Source organism: Rana temporaria, chromosome 13 (genome assembly GCF_905171775.1).
Source record: "Rana temporaria chromosome 13, aRanTem1.1, whole genome shotgun sequence".
NCBI classification, from domain to species: Eukaryota; Metazoa; Chordata; class Amphibia; order Anura; family Ranidae; genus Rana; species Rana temporaria.
Window position 1 is genome coordinate 46,413,656 of NC_053501.1, and position 20,336 is coordinate 46,433,991.

The 20,336-nt window shown below is 41.1% G+C and overlaps 1 protein-coding gene across 1 annotated transcript in view; it reads right to left on the minus strand.

Annotated features, from left to right (window-relative positions):
• Positions 1-20,117, minus strand: part of LOC120920691 (spectrin beta chain, erythrocytic-like) — a 131,911-nt gene extending 111,794 nt beyond the window's left edge. Inside the window, exon 1 of the mRNA XM_040332903.1 lies at positions 19,876-20,117. The gene's annotated coding sequence lies outside the window, so the exon portion shown is untranslated. The remainder of the gene's footprint in view (positions 1-19,875) is intronic.
• Positions 20,118-20,336: the final 219 nt, after the last annotated feature.

Sequence of the window (20,336 nt, forward strand, 5' to 3'; positions counted from 1 at the left end):
CTTCTTTCAATTCGCCAAATTGTTCTTCCGCCACTTGCCCTTCATCTGCTATAACTTCTAAGTCCAAAATTACTTCTTCCTCCTCTCTTCCTTCCTCCTTTCTTCCTTCCTCCTCTCCTTCCACATCCTCCTCTCCTTCCACATCCTCTTCTCCTTCCACATCCTCTTCTCCTTCCACATCCTCTTCTCCTTCCACATCCTCCTCCTCCTCCACATGTTGAGATGGCAGATTTTGGCCTTGTCTGGCCCTCTCTGCCTCCTCCAAATGCTGGCGACTTCTTTCCCCTGAAATAAACCAAAAAAAATGTAGACTCATCAGCACACAGATATTGGAGAGCATAAATCGCACACATTGCTTAGAAGATGCTTTCATTTAGTTACTTTTATCTTTCACCAAACCTACATTTTGCAATTACTTCTATATGGCAAGCTCTGATCCTGCCCCTTTTTAGCAAAGTGACACACATGGATGTCCCCCCTAAACTGTATTTCTGGGAGACCCTACCAAAACCCATTTTTGATTTGGGGAGACACAGGTGCTCTGCATTGCAGATGTGAAAACATCTGCTTTATTACCACTGTTTTTAGAATGAATCCTGTTTGCCTTTCCCATTATCATACTTTTTTTTCTAGAACTAGCTTTTACACAATGTTTACAAACAAAGTTTTTGGCCAGTGAGCCATGTCCAGGTGTGTTGTTCCTGGAATAACCAAGCCTTTCTGAGAAACTATGTGATGTTACGTTGTTTACTAAGAACACTATTTGTAAATATGTAGTTATTTATGTCCTAAAAAATAAATGACAACATGTCTTTAAAATTACAAGCAGGCCAAGGAGGCAGATGGTGAAATATACATGGCAACACATTATTGCAGACAATCACCCCCCCCCCCCCCAACCCCAATATATATTTACTTACTTTTACGCAGAATTTTAAGTATTTTCTTCATCTTATGTGGCTCCCTCAATTTTAAGTCTGACCATCGTTTCCTCAGCTGTTCCTTGGACCTGGTGATCCCAAACATCCTCTGCATTCTCCTCGCCACCTTGTCCATAATATGTGCCTTTCGGCGGTTAGGGGTCTTGTATGGCCCTAATTCACCATCATAGTCCTTCTTTCGCATGATGTAAACTAACTCCACCATTTCCTGGAACCGCATATTAGTGGCTTTATATCTTCTTTGCCTTGATCGGGACGTCCCTGCCTCTGTCCCTTCACTTGTGGCATGAGAGCATCGTGCCCGCTCGTGTGACATCGCCATCTTTCCTTTCCCACAGAGATTATGGGCGTGGAAAAGATGAATTCTTACGCCATGGGCGGAGAAGAGGGCGGCGTTTAATACATACGTGGAGTGTAGAGAATGCAAACAACGTGTTTACGTCGGTTACGCGGAGAATCTTCGAGCGCATCCAGAACATACACAGTTAACGCCATATTTCCTCAACTCATTGATTAGGGGCCTCGCAAAGGTGACGAGGGCGGGGTTTAATAAATACGCGGAGTGTTTAAAAGGTTTACGCCGTGATTACGCATCTTACGCGGTAATTAGGCGAGCGTGAGAAACGAGGAGCGAGAGACAGGAAGGTAAGGAAATTAAAAATGTGATCAGCAGAGGCCTTGAAAATTTAGACACATGGGATGGGGGTTTGGGCTGTTGGTTGCACCCTTTTTAAGCTATTCTGTCTATGGGGTACCACAATGTTATTTTGGTTTCCAAATGCTTTTGGACACCTCACAAAATAGAGATGTGAACAATGCTGTACCTCATTGACAAGTTTTTGAATGGTGTATTCAGATCAGGCAAAGTATTGTTCAAGTGTTGGTAGTACAGAGGTCATTAGGAAGTGTCTTTTATGTCATCCATTGTCAGGGGCAGGAGATCTACACATGAAAGAGTGCCTAGATGAAAACTGTCATTTGTAAGCATTGTTTATTTTTCTATATTTAAAATATTTACTGCAATGTGAACAATGGCTCTGCATCTAGCAAATCAATGTTTGGTACAAGCAATGCGGCCGAGCTGCCAATCATTGTTTAAACAAGAGAGACTGTGTTTGTAATTAGATATAGGTAATAAATTTGAAGACACATATTAGATCAAGGTCAACGCTGATCCTTTGGAATATTTATTTTTCTGTGGTTTATGTTTTTGTAATCTAGACTCAAAAAGAAATATAATTTTTGAAAAATTACAATGGACCTCCTACAAAGCAAGGAATCTATAGAGGCCTTACTCCAAAAATATCAGGAGACGCCCATCCTGTGGAATTCCAAGCACTCTTTATATTGCAATAAAGAGGTACGAGCGGCAGCACTAGAAGAGCTAGCAAATTATATGCAAACTTGGGTGCCAGGATGCACTGCCAACATGGTGAAGGATAAACTTGCCAACCTCAGAAGCACATACAGGAGAGCATACAAAGCTAATAAAAGCAAAAAATCGGGAGCAGCAGCAAGACAAGCAAAGGAACCCAAACTGTGGTATTATAAACAGATGGCTTTTTTGCGGGACGAAATGGAAGGCAGGAAAACGATGTCCAGTCTTTCTTCCAACCTTTCCTCCATGCTACCTTCCAGCGGACCTTCCCCAGATGACCACAGCCCTGCAGAGTCGGAGGAAGAGGGCCTGGCTGACAGAGATGCAGATCTGCCACCCTTCGATGAGGAGGTATAGTAGTTTCCTCTATATTTCTGGCGTAAATAATTCTTGGTGGATTAATGATTAGATATTGTAAAAAAAAAACCAAGCTGGGAAAAAGCAAAAAAAAAAGGTGTTCAGACAAATAGGTGTCAGAGATGACAACTGCAGGGGTCAGAAGTAGAGTGTATTCAAGTAATAATGAACAGAAAATACAAAACGAAAAACATGAAAATGAGTGTGGTTTTATTAAGCGAAATTGTAAAAAATGTCCTTTTTTTTCCACACAGGAAGAAGAGATCAGCCAGGAGGTGGCAGATCCTCAGGTGTCTGTCAGCCAGGAGGAGGCCGGGGTCAGTGGCAGCCAGGAGGAGGCCGGGGTCAGTGGCAGCCAGGAGGAGGCCGGGGTCAGTGGCAGCCAGGAGGAGGCTGGGCCCAGTGGCCTGCAGCAGGTCCACCCGGCCAGGAGAACCACCACCAGCCAGTCTTCTCCCCCCCAGGTGAGGCCATCAGGCCGAAGGAGGCAGTTGAGGCCTGTGGAGGAGGCAAGCCTCCGCATGATCCAGGAGGCAAGCGCCATCATGAGGGCCCCCCTCAACCCCACAGAGGCCTTCAGTGCCTCATTGGCCCATGATTTAAATGAAGGGGAGGAGGACCAGAGAAGACTGGCAAAGGCCCTGATGAACCAGGTCCTTTGGTGGATGCAGAGGGGCCTGCTGACCCCAGACACTGGGCTATGTGACCCGGCCCGGCTTGCGGAACACCATCCTCCTGCTGCCACATCAACCCCACCTGCAAGACCCCGTGTTCGATCCGCTGGAAGGCTGCCTGGAGGGAAGGCTGGAAAGAGGAGGAAACGTTGATTTTCTGCCTTCCATTTCCTTCCACATAAAGGACATCTTGTTTGTACTACCACAGTTTGGGTTCCTTTGTGTGCTGCTGCTTCATATTTTTGTGTTTGGCTCCTGAGGCTTGGAAGTTTATCCTTCACCATGTTGGAAATGCAAGTTTGCATATAGTTTGCTATCTATTCTAGTGCTGCCGTTCTTTTTATTTTTTGTGATGACATTTGCCTGAATAAAAGGCTTTTTGCTTTCATTTGAAAACATGTCTATTGTTTGTTATACTGTGGGGATTATTAGGCAGCAAACCTTTAATAAATATACAATGGGTAATTTACAAAGGACACACTCCTTGGGGGGGGGGGGACATTTGGTGTGCCAACATGGTTTAATATTCTCTAATGAAACACCAAAAAAAAATAAGAAAAAAAAAAATGAAAAAAACATGTAAAAAAAAAATATTTTAAATGGTGACATAACTAGAAACAACAAAAAAAAAAAAATATATGCACATTCCTTTACAAAAATGACTACTATAAATTATGGAGGACCACCAACCAAAACACACGTCTGGCATAGAAAACATTATTAAAGGATTACATCACAAGCAAGAAATGTGACATTTCAGTATGGGACAACTCTATTGAAATTGCATCAGCAAGAGAACGGGGTTATTCTAGCAAGAGAAGAATTAATAAAACGAGGCTTGAAAATGTGGTTTAGTGCGCCTTTTTAAGACATTGTTCTCTTGCTAGAATAAAAGGTTTCTAATGACGAATGTGCCATATCCCAAACAAACGCGAGTTTTACCTGAACGAGCGCTCCCGTCTCCTCATTTGGACTGAGCATGCGCGGGGTTTTTGTACGCTGCTTTTGTGTACAGACGACCGAACATGTCTGACGGACACGATTCCAGCAGACTGTTTTAAAGCAAGACCAGGAAACAGTTGTTCGTTGGAAAACGGTCTGGCCGACGATTGTTTGCTGGAATTCTGTACGTTACTGCCTACACACGAACGAACATGTCCGCTGAAACTGGTCCGCGGACCAGTTTCAGCAGACATGTTTGGTCGTGAGTACGGGGCCTAAATGTGACCTAACCTAAATCTGTTCAACAATCCCTACAAACCCTGTTCTGATTTCAGGGGACACATCATTTTTATTTATTTTTTGCTATTTACACATTTGTCATTTTGTAGATTTCTTGCTTAACCACTTGACACCCGCACGCCGTCATATGACGTCCAAAACGGGGACCTGTTATCCTGGGTGGACGTCATATGACGTGATGGGCTTTGCGGGGGGGATATCTCAATGATGCCTGCACCCGGAGGCATCATTGAGATATCATTTTTTAGCGGCGGCGATCCTGCGCACCGTAAGAACGATCATAGCGGCGGTTCCGCCGCTAGATCGTTCTTACAGGCGGCGGGAGGGGACATCCCCCCCTCCCGCCGCCATCCGGTGCTTCTCCGGGCTCTCCCGTCCCACCGGGGGCCCGGAGAGATGATCGCCGTCCGCCGGATGTTTGCCATAGAGAAGACTGATGACCATCTGGTCACCAGTCATCTCTATGACCGTCGGAGGCCCGGGCGCGATGTGATGACGTCACGCCCGGGTCCCCGTAAGTAAACAAACCGCAATTGCGGCTAGTTTGAATGAGATCTGTGAATTTTTTTTCACGATCTCATTCTTTCCAGCCTGCAGGAGAGATGTGGGGTCTTATTGACCCCGCATCTCTCCTTAAAGAGGACCTGTCACACACATTCCTATTACAAGGGATGTTTACATTCCTTGTAATAGGAATAAAAGCGATTAAAAAAAAAAAAAGTGTAAAAAAAAGTGTAAAAAATAAAGAAATATGTCAAATAAAAAATAAAAAATAATAATAAAAAAATTAAAATGCCCCTGTCCCCGGTAGCTCGCGCTCAGAAGCGTACGCACGCGTAAGTCCCGCCCACGTATGTAAACGTCGTTCAAACCACATATGTGAGGTGTCGCCGCGTGCGTTAGAGCGTGTGCAACAATTCTAGCACTAGACCTCCTCTGTAACTCTAAACTGGCAACTTGTAAAAATTTTAAAGTGTAGCCTATGGAGATTTTTAAGTAACGAAGTTTGACGCCATTCCATGAGTGTACGCAATTTTAAAGCGTGACATGTTAGGTATCTAGTTACTCGGCGTAACATCATCTTTCATATTTTACCAAAAAATTGGGCTAACGTTACTGTTTTGTTATTTTTTAATTTATGAAACCATTTTTTTTACAAAAAAAAGCCGTTTGAAAAATTATTGCGCAAATACGGTGCAAGATAAAAAGTTGCAATGACCGCCATTTTATTCCCTAGGGTGTCTGCTAAAAAAACATATATAATGTTTGGGGGTTCTGAGTAATTTTCTAGCAAAAGAATGATGATTTGTACATGTAGGAGAGAAGTGCCAGAATAGGCCCGGGAAGGAGGTGGGTTTTAAAGCCCGGTATTGAAGTGGTTAAAATTTGAAACTCACCCCTGTCCTTGACAGCATTAAAATTGAGGTATAAAATCTAACCCCACGACGCATGGTGAAGTCTTCCTTCTACATTACACTATATTAGGAAACTGTTATGCCGCGTACACACGACCATTTTTAATGGTCTAGAAAAAACGACGTTTTTTCAACCCAATTCTTGTCAAGCCTGCCTTGCCTGCACATGATCGTGAAAAAAAAAAAATGCTCGAGCAAAGCGCGGTGACGTACAACACGTACGACGGGACTATAAAGGGGAAGTTCCATTCGGATGGTGCCACCCTTGGGGCTGCTTTTGCTGATTTCGTGTTGGTAAAAGTTTGGTGAGAGACGATTCGCGATTTTCAGTCTTCGTGCTTTTCAGTCTGTTACAGCGTGACAAATGTGCTGTCTCCATTACGAACGCAAGTTTTACCAGAACGAGCGCTCCCGTCTCATAACTTGCTTCTGAGCATGTGTGTTATTTTCACGTCGTTAAAGCCTACACATGACCGTTTTTCAAGACATGTAAAACGACACGAAAAAATAGAGCATGTTCTACATTTTTAATGCCCATTTTTCATGTCATGAAAAATGCCCTGGAGCCCACACATGATCGTTTTTAATGACATTAAAAAAAAAATTTAATTTTTCACGTCATGAAAAACGGTCGTGTGTACCCAGCATTAGAACCAACCCCCTATTTATTGTTCTAAAAGACTTCAACAAAACTCTTCTTCCCAAAGAATGATACGAGATCTGGCTAGCCCCTTTCAAAAGTTCCGGCAATGTAAAGGCCCTAAAAAAGTCTTTTAAGGCTTCATTTCCACTGGCGTTTTTACAGCCACTGTTGTTAGCCTTTTTTACAGCTTAAAAAACGCCTGTCCATGTTTATTTGCGTTTTCGCGCGTTTTTGAGCATTTTTAATGTCTGGCGTTTTTACAGCTCTATTGCTGGAGCCACAGAACGCCCTGGTCCCGCGTTTTTTTTACAGCTCAAAAACGCCTATGCCATTTGCAGCTCAAAAACACCAATGTGGTCATAATGCCATAGAATAACATGGACAGGCGTTTTTAAGCTGTAAAAAACGCTCAGAAAAGTGGCTGTAAAAACGCCAGTGGAAATGAAGCCTAAAGTCAATCACTGAGCAGCAAATGATTTAACCTTTGATGTATTTTAGTTATCTTGCAAACCTGGCCTGTTAGTGGGTCCTTCAGCTGTTCCTCCCATTGCAGTCTGAGATTGTGTAGATCAACTGTTGCCATTTACTGTGAATGCTCCAGTTTCATCGGTCCAAACCGACCGTGTGTACGCCCCATCGATCTGTTGTGCTTCGGTCCAAAAACAGAGAACTTGCTTTAAAATTGGACCGATGGACGCCTGACCGATAGGTCAAAACGCCTGACCGATAGGTTAGTACGCAAAAGCATCGGTTCCAAACCCGCGCATGCTCAGAATCAAGTCGATGCATGCTTGGAAGCATTACACTTCATTTTTCTCTGCACGTCGTTGTGTTTTACGTCACCGCGTTGGACTCGATCGGTTTTTTGAACTGATGGTGTGTACGCACATCAGACCATCAGTCAGCTTCATCAGTTAACCGATGAAACGGACCTTAAGTCCGTTTTCATCAGTTTGGACTGATCGTGTGTACAGGGCCTAATTGTTTTGGACTGTGCCCTCATCGAAGAGATTTCCCATAACTTCTGGTCCTGAAATCTGGACCATTGAAAAGCAGACAGCCATAAAAAAAAATGTAATCTGTTTATGCTTTTGAGGAAGGAAAGCAGAAATCCACCAGTTTGTTGGCATGTTTGAAGCTTTTTATTGGCTTTGAACCAGACAAATCCTCCAACTACTGTTTACTTTTTATAAACCGACATAGAAATCAGTTAGCACTGCTAATTGCCAGAAGAAATTAATTTCAAATAATTTCCTCTTTCAATTATAACAATTTGGTCACCTGAAACAAATGAAACTGTGGATAGCTATGCCAATGTATTATAATATAATGCTGGTGGAAAGTTCCAAAAACTGCTTAGCCATCATTAAAGTGTATCTGTACCCAAAACTTTCTTTTGATTTGGATAGAGCGGGAAATGTTTAGAACCCCTGTCAGGTTTTGCTTCTATCCAAGGTCCATTAGGGAGCTCTTTCCTCACTTTCTGTTCTGCTAAAAATAGATTTACCAGGACAATGGGGAATAAACAAATAAATTATTTCTGTCTGTGTTGGAGAATGTCCTTCAATTCCCATCTGCAGAGGTTGTCACCTGAACAGGAAGTGGGAGGAAATCTCTCTAACAGAGCCCTGGACAGCAGTAAAACCTGACAGGGGTTCTAATCTTTCCCACCAAGGGTTTGGCTATAGATACCACTTACATTCAAACTCTGGGCACCAGTACTACAGCAGCTATATGTTCTCGGCTTAATCTATAGCTGTCAAAATGGTTCATTTACATGCAGAGGACCTCATCACTATGGTCACATCTCTCCCTGGTCATTTACAAAATATGCAGCCCCCAGGCTTCATTTAGTAAATGCCCTGAAGGTCAGGGGGGCAGAGATACAACCTTTCTAACCAATGACACAACAAAGCTCTTAATTCACTCCCTGGTCATCTCTCGCCTTCACTATTATTTATTATTTCAGGTACTTATATAGCGCCGTCAATTTACACAGCGCTTTACATATACATTGTACAATCACATCAGTCCCTACCCTCAAGGAGCTTACAACCTAAGGTCTCTAACACACTTTCATACATATACTAGGGCCAATTTAGACATGATCCGATTAACCTACCAACATGTCTTTAGAGTGTGGGAGGAAACTACTGCAACGCCTTTCTCATTGGCTTACCTTTACATACTCTACCCCCCTTCAGTTCATCATGAATGCTGCTGCCAGACTCTTCCACCTTACCAATCGCTCTGTGTCTGCTACTCCCTCCACTGGCTTCCGCTCACCAACAAATTTAATTTAAAATATTACAAAGCCATTCACAATTTAGCCCCCAGCTACATCACTAGCCTAGTCTCAAAATACTAACCTAATCGTTCTCTTTGTTCCTCTCAAGACCTCCTACTATCTAGCTCCCTTGTCACCTCATCCCATGCTCACCTCCAGGACTTTTCCAGAGCCTCTCCAATCCTATGGAACGCCTTACCCCAATCTGTCCGATTATCTCCTACTCTATTAGGTTTTAGACCAGTGGTTCATAACTCCTGTCCTAGGGACCCAGGCCATAGTTTAAGTATTACCTTGGGGAAATGCAGACTAGATTACTGCAATCACTGAGCTGCAAATGATTTAACCTGTGATGTATTTTAGTTATCTTGCAAACCTGGCCTGTTAGTGGGTCCTTCAGCTGTTCCTCCCATTGCAGTCTGAGATTGTGTAGATCAACTGCTGCCATTTACTGTGAATGCTCCAGTTTCAGTGCCCTTCTAATCTCTTCATTTCCTCCTTTTTCTTATTTGTGCAGCCCAAGTGACTATAGAGTGACACGTATGGGTAACACACAGTGTAAATGACACGCTCCTCCTCCTCTATGTCCTCCATTTTGTAAACAATATAAGGGCGGGATATAATATGCTGATTGATTACGTTCACTAAGAAACTCACCAAAGCTTTGTTTTAATATAAATCAGTATAAAATATATTGTATGTAATTGCTAGTACCTGTAAAGTAAAAAAAAAGAGCCTTGGATGCAGACACCATTTGAACAAAATAAAAACTACTGTCAATCATCTTTGACTCCACCTACAACTTATTAATGCACAAAAGATAGACATTTTATGTTCAAAAAAGATTTAAAGGGAGCTGTAAAACTTTTCTTTTATATGTATAATTTAATTTAATTTAAATTACTCTTCTGAAACTCACATGATTTTTTAATCATGTAATTAGCACAGCACCAATCAGGACGGGCCAGACACAGTCTCATACTGTAGACACATACATCAGCAGAGTAATAGAAGCCCTTCCCAAAGATCTTTCCCTGAAAATGCCAAAGAAAAGGGAAAGATTATGTGACCACACAACAGCGCTGCAGGAATAAGGGGCCAGATTCACATACAATTGCGTTACGCTGTGGCGGCGTAACGTATCCCATTTACGTTACACCGCCGCAAATTTACAGCGTAAGTGCTTGATTCACAAAGCACTTACCTGTAAACTTGCGGCGGCGTAGCGTAAATCCGCCTAATTCAAATGGGGCGGGGACCATTTAAATTAGGCGCGTTCCCGCGCCGAACGTACTGCGCATGCTCCATCCCTAAAATTTCCCGACGTGCATTGCGCTAAATGACGTCGCAAGGACGTCATTGGTTTCGACGTTAACGTAAATGGCGCCCAGCGCCATTCACGGACGACTTACGCAAACGAAGTGAAATTTAAAAATTCGACGCGGGAACGACGCCCATACTTAACATTGGTTAGACCACCTAGAGGGCATGCTTAGTTTTACGCGACGCATCTCTACGGAAACTACGGAAATTTAGATCGACGGGCAAAGTGGACGTTCGTGAATCGGCGTAACTAGTCATTTGCATATTCTACGCCGACCGCAATGGAATCGCCACCTAGCGGCCGGCCTAGAATTGCAGCCTAAGATCCGACGGTGTAACACAGTTACACCTGTCGGATCTTAGGGCTATCTATGCGTAACCTAATTCTATGAATCAGGCGCATAGATACGACAATCGTATCTCAGAGATACGACGGTGTATCAGGAGATACGCCGTTGTATCTCTTTTGTGAATCTGGCCCAAGGTACTTAGAGGATTTAAAAAATATACAGAAAATACAGTGGCATGATATATATGATTATGATGTGAATGAATTATGGCAATTAGCACTTCTTTGTGTAGTATCACTTTAATACCCCCACTGCACTGCAGTGCACCAACACACTAACATCCTGTCCACGCCAGCGGGTGCATGTATAGTGCACATAATGCAATCCTGCTGGTGTGCATTGTGCATGTTTGCTGAGATGCACTGTTACAATGCATCACAGAGCTTGATTTTTTTTTCTTTTTTTAATAATTTCTAAATTACATTGATTGTGTGACACGTTCCTGCGCGTTGTAACCTACTGCACAGTGATAAAATGTAGGCCTGCATGACTGTATCACAATGCATACCAATGCAGAGCACACTAGATTTATAGTGTAAGTCGGCTATTTCAAGTTTTGAAGATGTTACATTTTCACAATTTACAATTACAAAATGATTTGGGGGAATTTTACAAACTGTAAGTAAAAAATTGTGAAACATGATAGAAAAGTAAAAAATATTAAAAATGTTCTGGCCATCTGAGGTTAAAAGGGTTACATTTCGGGGTTGATTTACTAAAATTGGAGAGTGCAAAATCTGGTGCAGCTGTACATGGTAGTGTATCCGCTTCTAAAAAAAAAAAAAAAAAAAATACTGGAAGCTAATTGGTTTCTATGCAGAGCTTCACTCCAGTTTTAGTAAATCAACCCCTTTATTCCTAAAAACCTGACTTGAAGCCTGCAAAGCAGACCAAGCACATTCGGCATATACTCTGACTATGACTACAATAGCACTATATACTTTAGCAGGTGTATAAGCAGTGCCACCATATCTGCAAAGCCTAGACTTTGTATATTTGTCTTCAGAATTCTTTTTTTTTTTTTTTAAGAACTAGTAAGGGCATTATCAGTGTGCGTACACGAGCAATAGAGGGATTCCCCACCCAAATGATGCTTCGTCATGGTTTTAGAGAATCATCCCATCTGACATCACAAGCAACACGTTGCAAGAGAAACTATATCTCCAAGCTAACTATCTCCTTTTTCCTTTAATTATGTACATCATCACAATGCACGCTTGTCTTGTCTCTCTTTGCTGCTGGCTTCCCCAATTTTTTGTTGTCCGTACCTGTTTATTGCCAAATTATATTGAAATTGGCAAAAATCAATAATTTCTTGTTTGCGTTAAACAATTTTTAAGTAATAAAAATATATTATCTTGAATAAATTGTCCAACATTAGTAAATAGTAAATAAGGTGGCACTGTCTTTACTTTGAATACCAAATCTTACACAAAGGAAATGTAAAATATTGTGCATTTTTCCTTGGATTGGATGAGTAGAGTCAACACTCCGTAACCTTATATACTAAGCTCAGTGAACATTCACTTTACCAAGTGATCGAGGTCTACTCCTTTAGCACATTAACCCCCTTGTCTGATATTCTGCATATTCAGTTTTAACCTAATTTTGCTAATAACTGGCGTGTCAGTAGGACCAGTAGTCTTCATTTAGTAGAGTTAATTAATGATTGCCTAAATAAATGATATTCAACCTTTGGTGTTACGTACTTCTATACCCATCTTCTTTGTGGAGAATTATACAGTATATACCAAGTAAATGAATGTATTAAATAGGAGATATATATACCTCCTGATCTGAAAGTGCTTCATCAACAAACTTTCCTGATCTTACAAACAGCGTTATCACTACGTCGCAGCTTTCCCTTATCAGACTTTCCGCACTTCACTCTCCCGCCCTACAGAAGTCTACTTATCAAGAGCTGCCTAGTGAATGTGGTAGTTGTCCTAATCTTGTACCTTAACCACATTAAAATAATGCTTTCCTACCAAAACTGTAAACCACAACTGACTTCAAACTGTAGAAAGAAAAGCATCCCAAAGGTACACTTAGATATGAGATAGTTTTTTAATCAGGACTAGGCAATTGTTCCCCTATGAATAAGCCTGATGTCTACCATATATTTCTGCTCATTTATCAGTAGCCATAACAGGCATGCCTTGGCAGCAGAATCAGATTGGTTGCTGTAAGCAACACCTCCTATTTTGCTGTAAGATTTTCAATACGTGAGAACTAAGGTAGCTTTTTTGCAAAATGCGAGGCTTGGTGTTTGTCCCCTGACCTGATGTCACTGTGTGGGAATCGCATATACTTTAAAAACTGGATGAAAAAATACTGTTGGTGTGTCAAGAGAAACCAAATATATTGGGGTTGATTTACTAAAACTGGAGAGTTCAAATTCTTGTGTAGCTGTGCTTGGTAGCCAATACGCTTCTAATTTCAGCTTGTTCATCTTTGACAATGAAACCTGGAAGCTGATTGGTTTCTATGCAAAGCTGCACCAGATTTTGAATTCCAGTTTTAGTAAATCAACTCCATTGTTTTATTTTATCATTTGCACAAGTAAAATAAGTAGAAGATAATTTAATATACTTGCAACTCTGCTAAACTAGGTGGCCACACTTTTATTGGCACCACTTGGGAAGATGTGTGAAAGCAACAAGTCAAATGCATTATGCTTTCAGGTTTTTCTTAGCGGCATAATTGTTCGAGTTTTCCATAGAGTTGCTTTGTGCTGTCTGAGATACATTGAGCTGTTTAGAGTTGAGCAAACTTCTTTTTTTGCATTCACATTGACTTGTACGGGGTAAAAAAAGCAAACTGTAACTTCTATACTGTATGTTATGTATCAGAGCGGCATGTTTGCCACCACTACCTCTTTTGCACCTGTCACTGGTTGTTAAGGACACAGTTGGCTTTACATCCGGCAGCCTCCTAGCAACCAGTGATGCTGACAGTGAACGGAGCCTGATGTGGAAGCTAATTTCCCATCAGGTCCACTCTCTCCATGTGATTGACAGCAGGCCCTCTCTGATTGTAATTACGGAGGAGATCCTCCTTAGGTTAATTACGCCTGGGTCTCCTTCAACTTGTTGTTCAGGTACCGAATGACAGGTGATCAATCCTTCAGTATCTGGCTACCTTGATCCCGGTGGTTTGTCGAGGCCCTTTTGGACCGCCAGCCTCTCAATGGCGCTCCTCAGATGGACTCCCCACCGAACAGCACTAACGCTTGGGATCCTCAAAGGTGGGAACCCAGTCGCTTACTGGGTCCCTGTCGCTGCTCAAATGCTCCAGGCCAACATGGCCCCAGAACCAGGAACACCGTGTGGCACGCACGCCCTGGCCAGGTAGGCCAACAGGATAGACTACTACCTCTTTCAGTAGCTGGGACTGGGTTGTTTATGGGGCATCAACACAAAACAAGTGAGTAATGTTTTCAATGGGTATCATTTGGAGTCAGCTATTTAAAGACATGCATTCCATGCCAAAGAAATATTGGCTGTAAGAATCATTCCATGTGAAGTAATTGCCAGGGAAAAATGGTACTTCTCTCTGTAGTAGTGTGCACTCAACTTTACTATATAGTAAACAAGAGTTGTTACTAATTCATGAGGTATCAAATATCAAAAAAGGCAGTAAACAAAATTAGCATCTTTAATATATAATAATAATAAAATATGAATTTGTTTGTACGCTTGGTGTAAAGCAGAAGTAAGCTGATATAAAGAACCAGAACCCTCTATGGACTAGACAACAGAAAGAAAAAAAACACTCATTATACTCATAGATCTCATGAAAAGAAACGTATGGCCAGAGTCCAAGGCAACAAAGGGAGAGAGGCATGCACCAATACAGAATTATATGTAAAGGGGGGTTGGGGGTTGAGAAGAGTCACAATGCTTTCTGCAGCTCATGTAAAGTGGCAGCAACCTTTCTTTGCATACTCATGATTGGTGCACTGATCCAAACATTTCTGTATATTAAAAACGATGAAAGCGGAAGGTTTGGGAGGGCAGTTGGATTTTGTTTGTATTGTGAATCATAGGCGCTTTAATTAAATCATTCTCAACAACATCAGAGTATGATTCCAGACTAGCAGGACGGAAGTTCAGTGGTATTGTTAGAAAGTATTATTTTACAGAAAGATTAGTGAATGTTTAGAACACATTCAGCAGAGGTAATGAGTCAGTCAACAGCGAGTGAATCATGCTTGGGATAAACATAGGTCTGTCCTTGGACAAAAATTATATTTAAAGAAGAGCTCCGTGCAAAATGTTTATTTTGCCATGCAGTGAGGCTGTGCCCACACCGCATGGGTTAACTCCTTGTTTTTGTCTAGGAGATTGCACAGCTGAGATATACTTACCTAATTCGACAATCCTCTAGGCACAAGACAGGTCCCTGATGCTCCTGCCCCGCTGCACACTGTGAATGGACTGTTCCTGACATCATCACGCCCATACACCAGCTCAGGACAGCAGGAACAGTCAACTGCCGAATATGGGGGGTGCTGTTTTCCGAACGATCGAGTAAGTATAGCCCTTCGGTGCACCCCTAGACAAAATGAGCAGTGAACCCATGCAGTGTGGGCTCAGCCCCACTTCATGGGCGAAAACAAATTTTCATGGAGTACTTCTTTAACCACTTGCTCGACGTGCTATAGGCGAATTATGGCTACAGTGCGGCCTGCTAGTTCTGGGAGGGCGTCTATTGACATCCTCCAGTGCACCCACTTCTCGCGCATCACCTGGGGAGCACATCCGGAGGTGTCTGTGATTGCTGGGTCCGTGGCTCTGGGCAAGTGTAAATCAGAGCAAGGGTCAAGGGTCACTGGGCAAGGGTCAATCACAGCAGCCCTTTACCACTGGGCTTAGAGGCAAATTAGTCTAGTGCCCCCATGAAGTGGCCTCACTGCTTCCGGAATATGGGAACTGTTCGGGGGGGGGGGGGGCATCGCTGCTTCTAATTTTGACTGTCTTATCATCCTGGACCCTAAACCTTCCTCACTGTGCTATATGTTTTCTGCTGAACCATTGGCATGGTTATATATTCTTAGTCCTCTCCATAAAATTATCAGAAATGTGTGCTTAAAGTAGAACTATAGGCAACACTTTTTAAATTTTGGATAGAGTAAGGGAGGGTTATGGCCCCTGTCAGTTTAATTTTTACCATCCCTGTCCCATTGCCGAGATTTCCCTTCACTTCCTGCCCCATAGCCAAACAGGAAGTGAGAGGAAATCTATGCAAATTAAGGGAATCCATTGCCCCCCCCCCCCCCCAGACCCTCAGAACTAGTGTCCCCACTCGAAAACTTCAGGGCGGGTCTTAAACAGAAAGGGATGTGGCCTTGACAGGAAGGGGTGGGTTATATTTAAATTAGGGGGTGCACGAGTTTAGTCAGGCCTAGGGCAGCACAAAACCTGAATACACTACTGATTTTAGAGCCTTTTTTTCAAACTGTCTCAGTATAAAACAGAAGCTTTCAAAAGCCAGTAATGTCAATTCATAAAATGCTCTCCTTGATGGTCTTAACAAAGACAGACAAATATGAAGTATTTAAATCCCTCGAGGTTCAACTCGAGGGAATAACCTATATTGCACTCACTTGAGTCCTCACTAATAAAACATCCTGAATCTCCCAGATTTGCCCCAAATGGTGTGATATTATATTATAATTGATGACGAAGGAATGGGAAGACATTGAGGAAGCTTAAATGACTTCAGTTATCTCCTCAAAAGATAAACTCATCCAACTCACACTCTACTTTTAGATTGACTACCCCTACGTGGCTGTGTAATTTAAACAGGTTCTCTATCTAAGGTCCGTCGGACTCTCGACAAAAAGTCAGATGGAGGCTACACACAGCCGGACTTTCTGAGAAAAAAAGTCTGTCTGACTTTTTTTCTCTGAAAGTCCGGACGTGTGTACGAGGTATTAGGGCTAGTGGAGGATGTTCCCATTATTATCACATAAAAAAAAGAATAAAGGCCCTACATCTTTATGTCAAAAAATTATTTTATTCACCTGGAAGTGACCTCTTCCTTCTACTTTACCTGAGTGGAAAAAGTTAACCAACTTACACTATTAGAGGATTCCCAAAGAGTTTTGACCTCTAGTCCCGCTCTTCTCTTAAGACCTAAAACCCCAATGTAGTCCTCGGGAAACCACTACTCTCAAAACTTTTTCTCCATACTTTTCTAATGTATGAATTTATTTAGCTCTATGTATTGTGACTAATGTAAATGTGTTATTTACCACGGACGCATTTGTAAGGACATGAGACCGTGCTGATTCCTTTATGGTTTCTGTCAGAAGATTTAGTCTTACTTTATTGTAATTGTATTGTATTACAGGTTTAAAAAGCAATAAACAGCATCTTAAAAAATAAAAAAAGGAGTATGTTGTCCCTAAAATGTTGTCACCCTAGCTTATGTTTCCATTCCACAAGTCCAGTCCTGCTTGGATCATAATGTATGTGACTCCCATAACACATTTGATCACACATATTCATCGAACAATCATAATACTTGCTTCTAACATTTTAAAATAATCGCAATAAACAGTTCCTCTACATTTTCAAACATCTCTGAGAGCACCGAAAACTGAGGCATATGTAGAAATTACTAATCTGAGAAATTTCCTCATATCTTTGCAAACATATATAACTGTTTTTATTAACCAGAAGGTTTTCCTAAGTACCTTTTGCTGACTCTAAGGACTGGATGCTGGGGAGTTTGGATAATGCACATGTAATGAACGGCTCCATTCATGTGCACCCAAGCTGTAAGGCATATTTTTTTAATGATGCATATGATATGAAAACTCAGTGGTAGTGCCTTTTAGAGATGCGCACATCAGAAAACTTTGTTAAGTTAATTATTTTGTTTCATCATATTCATTATGTCAGAATGATTTGTTTTCAGAATTTGTTTTGTATATTCAGATTAGTCTTGTATATACATTTTTTGGGATTCTATTCGCATTTCGGAAGTTATGCAACATTTGTTTTACTGTGTTAATTCATTATTTTTGGAGTTTACATATGCACTCTGTCTGGGTCAGATGGAGGTGCATCCAGTTTAGTCTCCGAATCATAATATAACAAATGGAACAAAATTTTATCAGATTAATTCATTATGTTATAATTCAGAGATTCTAATGGATCCACTTCCATTTAATCCAAAAACAATATGTAGGAATTTTCGCATCTGCAACAAAAAGGATCATTATCTCGGACTAGAGAAATGCCTTACTTTAATAGAAAATTGGATGACGAAGAGTTATCTTAAACTCAACGGTTCGAAAACAGAACTTCTCCTGTTTCACGCCAATCGAAAGAATCATCCCGCGACAACATAGACACCCCCGCCATTCTGGGTAAAATCATCACCCCTAGCACCAAAGTCAAAAGTCTCTGAGTCATTCTTGACACCTACATGACAATGGATGCACAAATAGGGTCAGTAGTCAGCAGATCGCACCATCTGCTGCGCCTACTATGCAGACTCACCCCCTTTATCCCAAAAGAAGACATAGCAGTCGTGGTGGGAACAATTATCAACTTCAGACTTGACTATGCAAATGCCCTCTATCTCGGACTGCCCAAATACCAAATCACTCATCTACAAGTCGTTCAAAATACGGCCGCTCGACTTGTGACTGGGGAAAATGGGATTCAATCTCACCTTCACTGAGATCCCTTCATTGGTTGCCAGTAAAAGACAGAATCACTTTCAAGGCACTCCGACACATAAGTGTGCCCAGGGAAATGCCCCCCAATATCTATGCGAAAAACTAAAAGCTCACAACCCCAATCGCGTTCTGCGATCCACCAACCAAAATCTACTTCAGGTACCCAAAGCTAGATACAAGTCCAAAGGAGAACGAAGATTTGTGGTCCAAGGACCCAGACTATGGAACGCTCTACCAACCAGCATCCGATTAGAGGTGAACTACTTGGCCTTCAGAAGAAAGATCAAAACCCATCTCTTCTGAGGGGAAAAAAAAAAGTTCACTCAGGGAATGGATACTAAGCACCCAGAGGCGATTCAGTTTGCATGTGTTGCGCTATACAAGTTTCTCACTCACTCAAGTTTCTCACTAGGAATCATCTTATTTTAAATAATAATTTTTTTTAATGCAACATAAAAACAAAATAGATCCTAAATCAATTTGGATCATTCGTTATGTTGTTACGTTTTTTGCATGCTTCAAACATTAACATAAGTTCCAAATGAAACAAATACATAGATTCAGATACATAAAAATATCTAAATAATGAAAATTTAGTCCGAACTTCGATTCGTAATGAAATGAGTCGCACGTGTCTAGTGACTTAAGTAACCTACTGACATAATCTATGTTATATGGGTATCACTATATTCCTAATACAGAAAATATTTTACTGTTTTTTTTTCCCCTCTATTTTTTAGTTATTCAAGTCACATGTTTATTAGAAGTATGCGGTCTACTATGTGTATGTATGCATGTGATATATGTGTATATATATATATATATATATATATATATATATATATATATATATATATATATATATTTATTTCAAATATTTCTCTACAATTTCCAAATTCATTATATACTCCTGGAGTGAAAAATGTTAATATTTATGGTATTAAAGTTTTAACATGCACTACAGACCAGTGTTAATTTTGACGTCAAATTTCAATGTAGTTTTAGTCTTTTTTGACTAAAATGCCATTTTAGTTTTAGTCGTATTTTAGTTGACTAAATAGTATTAATTTAGTCAACAAAAATGTTTTAGTCAACAAAATTAACACTGCTCCAAACCCAATCTTAATCGCATCTAAAGCCTGGAATTATTTTATTAGTTAATAGCCATAGATAGCTATATGCATGTTCCCTGCTCCTGTACTCACTGGAACTGTATGAAATGTAGGCATCTTCTTTGGCAAAAATAATGTGATCGGTTGTTAAGCTCCGGCCACAAAACGCAACAGCTGAGGGGTCTAGAATTTCCAGTGATGGTGTGTACAGCGATTATTAGAACAGGTAGGTTCAAACCCTGCATATTACTCTGAGAAATTATGGAGAAAAAAAACGATATTGGAGCTATAGGTCTGCTTTAAAGGCATTCCAACTATTGTGTCATTCTAAAAAAATTATAATGCTGTATTCCAATAAATAAATGTATGTCTTATAATTTATAAACAACTATAAATATATAGAGACTCAATATTCCTTAAAAAATCCTGCTGATGTGAATATAAAAAGAAAATGTACCTTGTTCCGTCCTGCACGGTTCTTCACCTGCTGTCACCGCCACAATGGAAAAGAAGAAACAAAACTTGGGGACAAAGAAGAAAGGACAGCTGAAAAAAAGGTCACAAATCCACATTCACACAGCACTGTACATTTTGCAGGCACAGGACCCGCCCCGTGTTACCAAAATAAAATTATCAGTAAGTGAGCAGGGACATTCCGGAGGTGCTGAGATCCTCTGTATAAGGGAAGCATGGACTGTCAGCTGTGGAATGCCATGGGCTGAGTGTCACCCTGCTGCTGGATCAGTGAGGAGACAGACTTTGAAAATGAAGATTAAAGAGAATGATCCCCCACCCATACTACAATTAGATTATGCCTATTGAAAGAACCTTCAGGGACTGATTTGTCAAAACTCTAGCAGAGAATTTTCTTTGGGCATTGACATCATGTTTGATTGATTGCTATGTAGCAGTAGTAAT